General features: G+C 44.5%; 1 long non-coding RNA gene across 1 annotated transcript; it reads right to left on the bottom strand.

Annotated features, from left to right (window-relative positions):
* Nucleotides 1-321: 321 nt before the first annotated feature.
* LOC122676957 lies at nt 322-6,663 on the bottom strand. The gene is made up of 3 exons (XR_006335678.1): nt 6,618-6,663; nt 4,416-4,615; nt 322-520 (listed from the first exon to the last, which is right to left on the bottom strand). It is a non-coding gene; the product is annotated as an uncharacterized LOC122676957 (long non-coding RNA).
* Nucleotides 6,664-7,502: the final 839 nt, after the last annotated feature.

The following is a 7,502-nucleotide window of genomic DNA, read 5'->3' on the forward strand; positions in this document are numbered from 1 at the left end:
GAAGAAAGACAGGCCAGTTGTCTGGTTCAAAGGTCTAAATTCTGCAGTTATCTGATATCTACCTCAATAGTAAACACAGGACAAACACTTTCAGCAAGAACAATGCATAGTAAATGCTGTCTGCTTTGAGCACAGTCCATCTGGTGGCAAAGAACGACCGGGTTGATATGTTGTCTTCTTCCAATTGTTCCCATGCTGGTGTGTGGAGGACGAATATTTAGAGGCGCAAGAGTGAACGTCTTTCCAAACTGTGTGTCCATCAAAGCACTGATCACATTACTGAGGATTACATTCTGAGGCTGATGACTGGGATGACTCCCATCAATTCTGTCCCTTGGGGTGTGGAGCGTGGTTGTCGGTTGGGATGCTCATTCTCAGGAAAGGATCCCTCCAGTGTTGCTGAGGTTTAAATTGAGTTGCTGTCGTAGATATTTTTTTGCATCAAATGGAAAAGGTACATTTTATAGTGTGGTTTCTCAAATTGACAATATCTTTCCTTAGTTCCTAAAGTAATTGGTATCTGTGAAAGACAGAGAGAGGGAGAGAAGCAATGTGAGTGTTTGTTAGGTCCTGCTGAGACTGGAGGGTTGGCCACATGGTGACTGGGGCCAGGGGCAGATAGAGCTGTTGACAGGACGAGCTGAAGGGAGAGCACAGGCTGGCTGGAGAGGAAAGTGAGATCCATGATTTAGAAGGAATACCTCCCTAAACTTTCCTCTAGCCTGCGGTGCAGCATCGAAGGACCCCTCCTCACCCCACCTGAGCTTGGTGACGTCTCAGCTCAGAGCTGCTTCAGAGCCTTAACTGGATCCCCACCACTCAATCCTCAACAGTCCTTTCACTCTTGAATCCCCTTCATCTGTACGCTTTCCCACACATTCAGGGATGGACGTGCTGAGCGTCCCTCATACACAGCTGGAAATAGACTGCTATGGGAGCAGAGGATCCTCATTGAGAAAGAACCCTTTTCTACCTCTTCATCCCTGCCCTCTGAGGAGGAGAAGCAGGCTACCGGAGAGTCCTGGATGTGAGCACCAAAAGGGACCTCAGAATGTATGCAAGTCCAGTTCCATAATTTACAGGGGAGGAGCTATGTTTTGAAGGTCTAAGGACTATCCAAAACCACATGACTTGTTACTGACAACCCAGGCCACAGGCCCTTCCTACACATTTGCAGGATGGTAGAGGAGAAGAGGAAAGCTCCCATCTGGACGAGTCAACAGTTAATAGAGGCTATTTGGTCATCCTCCTGGACAGGAATTAAGTGTTTCAGGGAAATCCTGCTCCAAAGAGACTGAGGAATGAATGGAAAGGGGGTAAACTCAAAATAAAATGAGCAAAAAGAGAGCAGGGAGTGGAACTGTGTCTCAACCCATTTGCATCCTGTGGACACCAAAATGCTATGAAGGTGATTTCATGCTGGATCTACCTTAAGGCATTTCTAGGAATATCCTTGACATCTACACAAATCAAACTCTGAAGTGAAAGAGCATTCAGTTTAGTTACACTAAATTCTCATCACATTTTTCCCAAATTTTTCTCTAAGAAAGAGTCTCTCCTAGTATTTTCTGCTAGTGTATAGAAAAACACCTACTTCTGCTTTCTTGACCAGGCCAAAGCCTTTGACCCTGAGGATCACAGCAAAGTATGGAAAATTCTTAAAGAGATGGGAATACCAGACCACCTTAGCTGCCTCCTGAGAAACCTGTATGCAGCTCAAGAAGCATCATTAGACTGGACAGGGAACACGGAATGGTTCCAAATTGAGAAAGGAGGATGTCAAGGCTGTATATTGTCATATTGATTATTTAACTTAAATCCAGAGTATATCATGTGAAATGCTGGGCTGGATGAAGCACAGCTGGAATCAAGATTGCCAGAAGAAATATCAATAACCTCAGATATGCAGATGACACCACCCTCATGGCAGAAAGCAAAGAGGAACTAAAAAGCCTCTTGACGAAAGTGAGAGGTGTGTGAAAAGGGTGGCTTAAAACTATGCATTCAAAAAAACGAAGATCATGGCATCTGGTCCCATCACGTCATGGCAAATAGATGGGGAAACAATGGAAACAGAGACAGACTTAATTTTCTTGGGCTCCAAAATCACTGCAGATGGTGACTGCAGTCATGAATTTCAAAGACGCTTACTCCTTGGAAGAACAGATATGATAAACTGAGACAGCATATTAAAAAGCAGAGATGTGACTTTGCCAACAAAGGTCCATCTAGTCAAAGTTAGAGTTTTTGCAGTAGTCATGTATGGATGTGAAAGTTGGACCATAAAGAAAGCTGAGTGCCAAAGAATTGATGCTTTTGAACGATGGTGTTGGAGAAGACTCTTGAGAGTCCCTTAGACTGCAAGGAGATCCAACCAGTCCATCCTAAAGGAAATCAGTCCTGAATGTTCATTGGAAGGACTGATGCTGAAGCTGAAAGTGCAATATTTTGGCCACCTGATGTGAAGAACTGACTCACAGGAAAAGACCCTGATGCTGGGAAAGATTGAAGGCAGGAGGAGAAGGGGACAAAAGAGGATGAGATGGTAGGATGGCCTCACCGACTCAATGGACATGAATGTGAGCAAGCTCTGGGAGTTGGTGGTGAACAGAGAAGCCTGGCCTGCTGCAGTCCATGGGGTCGCAGAGATTTGCAGACAACTGAGGAACTTAACTGAACTGATAGACGGGTGTGTAAAAGGGTAAACATAGCAGGGTAAAGCCTAATACTCATTAGGGGGCTTTTGCATAAAGAATATATTCAGTGAAAAAAACTCTGTTGCATCTGCTCTTCTGACCAGTTAGTAGACTGTGAAACACGTCAAGTGAATAGCTAACTGCAAGTGCATTTTAACATTTGAAAAGGAAATACTAAACTGCATTCTTGTGGCAAGGGGAGGGTTGATTTTATACTTTGAGGCATTTGTAATGTTCTTTTGTTTGTTTGTTTTTTTTCTTGTAAATTGTACTATGAAAATTGTGAGAAACTTGAATCCAAACAGAGAGATTATATATCTAACTTAACTATCTACATCTCTTTTTCTCTCTTTTCTCTTCTCCAGGCTGTACAAAATAGTTCTGTTAAGAGAAGAATGCAAATCCCCTTAATTGTTGATATTCAGCTTTTTGAGGAAGCAGCCACTCATAGGCCATTGCCATGTTGGTTACTTATATCCTATCCGGTCCACTGTCCTCTGATCCTTGATGCATATTAGCAGAGCTTGGACAGATACTGATATCCAAACCTCATCCTCAGAACTTTAAAATCAGAATTTCAATGGATTGGGTTAAGGCATTCATGTTAGTTCAAAACCCAACCCGTTTACATTTTACAATAGCATGATTTAGAACTACACACTAGACTACACTATTTCACATCACTCTTTTTATTTTCTCCTTCTATTCCAATATGGACTTCTCCCCACTGGCCCTAAAGATGTTTTGGTCTTTTGCTGTTACTCTCATATATAATTGGCCTTCTCAATTGGATGGTCAGAAGCAATGATTATCTGGTATTCTTGTGTATCTCCCTGGGTCTTCATAAATGTGGCCCAAGTTAATTCAGTATAATGCTGTCCTACATTCCCTGGCCTCAGACTTCAACTCAGTTCATTTTTCTGGGCTTTGACTAATACTGAGAAGGAATAATGTGAGTAAACTGGAGAGGTCCGAGCGCTGTCCATCTCACGCTCTGTGTATTTTGAAAACCTGGCTTCTCTATCTCCTTTTCCCCAGTGTCCCTTTAGGGAGCCATTTACTGCCCTCCCCCTAATGCCAGCTCCAGTGAGTTCCTGGAAGCCCCTGCACATTAGCAAAGTTCTGCCCATCAGGGCCTGAGGGGAATCATGACTCAGGCCAGTCCAGCACTCCCACCTATGACCCAGGTTCTTCTTTTATGTTAGTAATCAAGGCTTTTTCCTTCAGCTCTGGCATTTCTTATTCAGGTGGAAAAGCTGAGGGTTAAGGACTTTCCTAGGTTCATTCCTCCAGAAGCCAACTCACATGTGAGAGATTCCTTCAGTCATGATCCTGAAAGAAAGAGGCAGTGGACTTGGAGGCAAAGGGGGGAAAGTCAGGTGAGGAAACCAAGAATGTGTGTGATTGAAGGCCAATGTTTTCAGTGGCTTAAATGCCGCTCTTCTGATGAGGAGGACCATGGATCTGGGCTTCCTTGTGGCTAATAGGAAAGGTCAGAGGGAATATGAGGACGGTAGCAGTGGGGAAACAGTACGGGTCAGAGTGGAAACAGGAGAGTGAGAGGGAAGGGCACTGCAGGGTGGCAGCCCCCACGGAAAAGAGAGGAAAGACCACACAGAGGTGTGTCAGCTGTTGAGTGAACAAATGGGGAAGAGAAAACTTAGTGGGAGATTGAGCCATAAGAGATAAAGAGCATAAGGAAGAAGTGCATGGGATTACCTCTGTACCCTAAGCTTGAAGGCCAGGGAATCTGCACGCTAGTCTCCACTTGCCAAACAGCAGTTTTCTTCTGAGAATCTTCTGTTTCAGGACACTTAAGCCTTTAATCTTGTTACAGACTGGATGCTCCTGTGTGCTTGCTGTGGAGCCCTCACCTTCCAGCTTGCGAGGGTTCTTCATTCTGATGGAAGCATCCAGCTCTGAAGAGAAAACCACAGCCAACAGGATCCATTGTTATTCATGATTTACAGAGACTTACTCCTTCACCCAAGAAGGACAGCAGGTACCAAAAGTGTCCAGGAACAACAAAGGCCATCTGAAATCCCATGGGTAGGTGAAGCAATGGAGATATTTTTATATTTTCTTTTTTGCTGATCTTTCTCATACTACCCACTATTGCTAAGTGTGCCACAGGGCGAACGTGTTTCCAAATGCCAAAAATGAGCAAGGAAAATAAAATGGATGACAACCAAAAATTCCTAGGTAGAAAAGACAAAGGCAAGAAACTCCTACAGGATGTAGTTTGTACTGTTGGGAGGGAAGAGATGAAGGAAAGTGGAAGTTGAAGGAGAACCTCATGAGAGAAAAGAAGTGGGGAAGTCTAAATTGGAAAACTTTTAAATGTGCATCAATATACACTTCATATATATGGACACACACTACATATGATATTTATACATAATTTATATAAGGCATAGATGATATGATAAAAATGGAAGAAAACTCAAAGGTGAGTGTGTTTTTGATGGAATAAATGAATGAAGGATTTGAGCTATTGAATGGATCATTCTGTTGGCTTCCTGATGAGTTGAATTTGGAAAAGAAAATAGAAAAATAAGAAGAATGAGAAAGAAGCTGTATTTGGTGACAGGAACTAGGAGATATGGGGGAGGGCAGATGGGAGTCACAGTGTGAAGGGGTGTGAAAGTAAAGGGCATTAAGACTACCCTTTGCTGCAAGTCTGCTGTGAAGCCTGGATTTATGCTCAGGTCTCCATGGAAGGTGAGCAGGAAACAGAGTGACTGAGCCAGTGGGGTTCAGTCTTGGCTGAGAATGTGGGAGACCAAGCACAAGAACAGGAGAGATAAGCGGAAGAGGAGACAATAAACACCACAAGACCTACTGGCTCTTGTCAGGCTCTGCACCCCTCCCTCCCTGAGCACTTTCCGTGAGACTCTGGGTGCTGCACCAGGGGATTCCTTCTCAGCTCAGCTCCACCTGAGGACGTGCGTCTCTCCTGGATCCTCACATGAAGCCACAGCCTGAGGGAGGAGCACCAGGCAGCCCCAGGCTCCAGTGGAGGATATGGAGAGCGAGGGAGGGTAAGGATGAACACGTCCCAGATGAAATGGATGTGAGGGTCTGAAAGCTCTTTGAAGGAAACTTGAACAGAGGTGGATCCAGAGGAGAGGAAGACTAGGAGACGGAAAAGGAGATGAGTGGAGAGAATGAATTAAATGGAGGGTCACAAAAGAGACTGATGGGTGCACTTCAAGAATGAGGGTAGCCCTTTATATTAAAATGAGGGGAAAATGAGGAAAAGAAACTGGATATGAAAAGCCAACATGGGACTGAGTTGCAGGGCCAGTGTTTATACTCCTATTGCATGTTGCTAATACACTGTTTCTGGGAGCACCCAACAGGAGTAAATTGTCTTGATGACAGATGTTGAAAGGAGAGGAAAATACTGGCCAAGCTACCTTCCTGAGAAAGCAAGGGAAGATGGGGTTTAGAGAAAGGGAGACAATAAAGCTTATGCTACCATAGAGGAAACAACCATTGTGCAATCATTTTGTAAGCGTTAAAGCACCAGAAAGACACAATGCTTAGATATTATATATTCATAGTGGTTATCAAACAAATTTTAGCGAATCAGATGCCCTGGACATTATATTGTTTAAGATTCCCAACAATCATGCAAAGGAGATAGAATTTTCATGAGTTCAGTTGAGGGACGAGAGAGGCAAATACCTAGGAAGATAAATAAGTTGGCTCAGTTAAACAAGCAGGAGTTTGCAGAACCAGGACCTGAGGCTGAGCTGGTCCTAAGTCCCAGGCTCTTGATCACCTCACTCTGTTAGAGTGTCACGGGTTTCAACTGGGCCGTAAGCGGGTTTGGGAGAAGCCCTCTGCCTCCTCCACCCACAGCTTTGTGATGACCAGCACATGGACAGAGCGTTCTAATCCCCTTTTCTTTCTTACCTAGAAAGAGTGGTCCTTGGTTTCCAGAATCAGGGTTGGTGGTAAAGGCCCAGTTGGTGGAAGAAAGACCAAGAATGGCTTTGCTGTCACCACAGTCAAGATGCTGGTCCAGCTGCCGCTGCAGACAATCAGTCATGTGGGTGCTTTTCTGAAGCTGTGCCTGTGAAGTTGGCACCTCTGACCCTGGGAAACTCACAGGTTCCTGGTGAGAGTCCTCCCAGGTGTCACCTGAAAGGAAAAGAGGGTTCAGGAATGAAACCAATGAAAGCTTTTTCTTGCTAAGCCCTCCCAGAGGGCCCATTTCTGCTGTCCTAGCCCATAAGTGAAACCACCCAATAACCCAGACAACAATGGCAGACATCAATGTGAAGAAGGCGCCGTATTTATGGCTGGGACTGGGGTGTTGAGAAGGCAGGTGCTAGGCTGCAATTTCTTGAGATGAGAAATCACCCACTTGAGTCGAGAGGTTTTGGGTGACACAGGAGGTCAAGCCTCTTATTCTGTTATGAGCCTAATTAGTCTTGGAGCCTAGAGAGAAGCTTCTAGACAAGCATCAAGGCATGGGGGAGAAAGAGTTGTTGATATCTACCCACAGGAATAAAAGAACCGGAAGGGACATATGGCCTGACAGCTTCAGGTCCTACTAGAATTTGAGCTGAGAAAATACAGTACATTCCAGACCCTTTTGAACTTCCTTGCTTGAAATGTTTGTCTACCCTTCAACTCACCCGTACATGTACATATAGAATAAAATCCATTCCCACGTGGGGCAGAATGGGGATGGATGGTATTAGCAGCTAGAACTAGTGGGGGAGAGGGCCAAGACCCTGTTGGAAACACCTATGTGTCTCTTTAGAGAGATTATATAAGTATACTCCTTCAATA

This window comes from Cervus elaphus, chromosome 20 (assembly GCF_910594005.1).
Source record: "Cervus elaphus chromosome 20, mCerEla1.1, whole genome shotgun sequence".
Classification (NCBI taxonomy): Eukaryota; Metazoa; Chordata; class Mammalia; order Artiodactyla; family Cervidae; genus Cervus; species Cervus elaphus.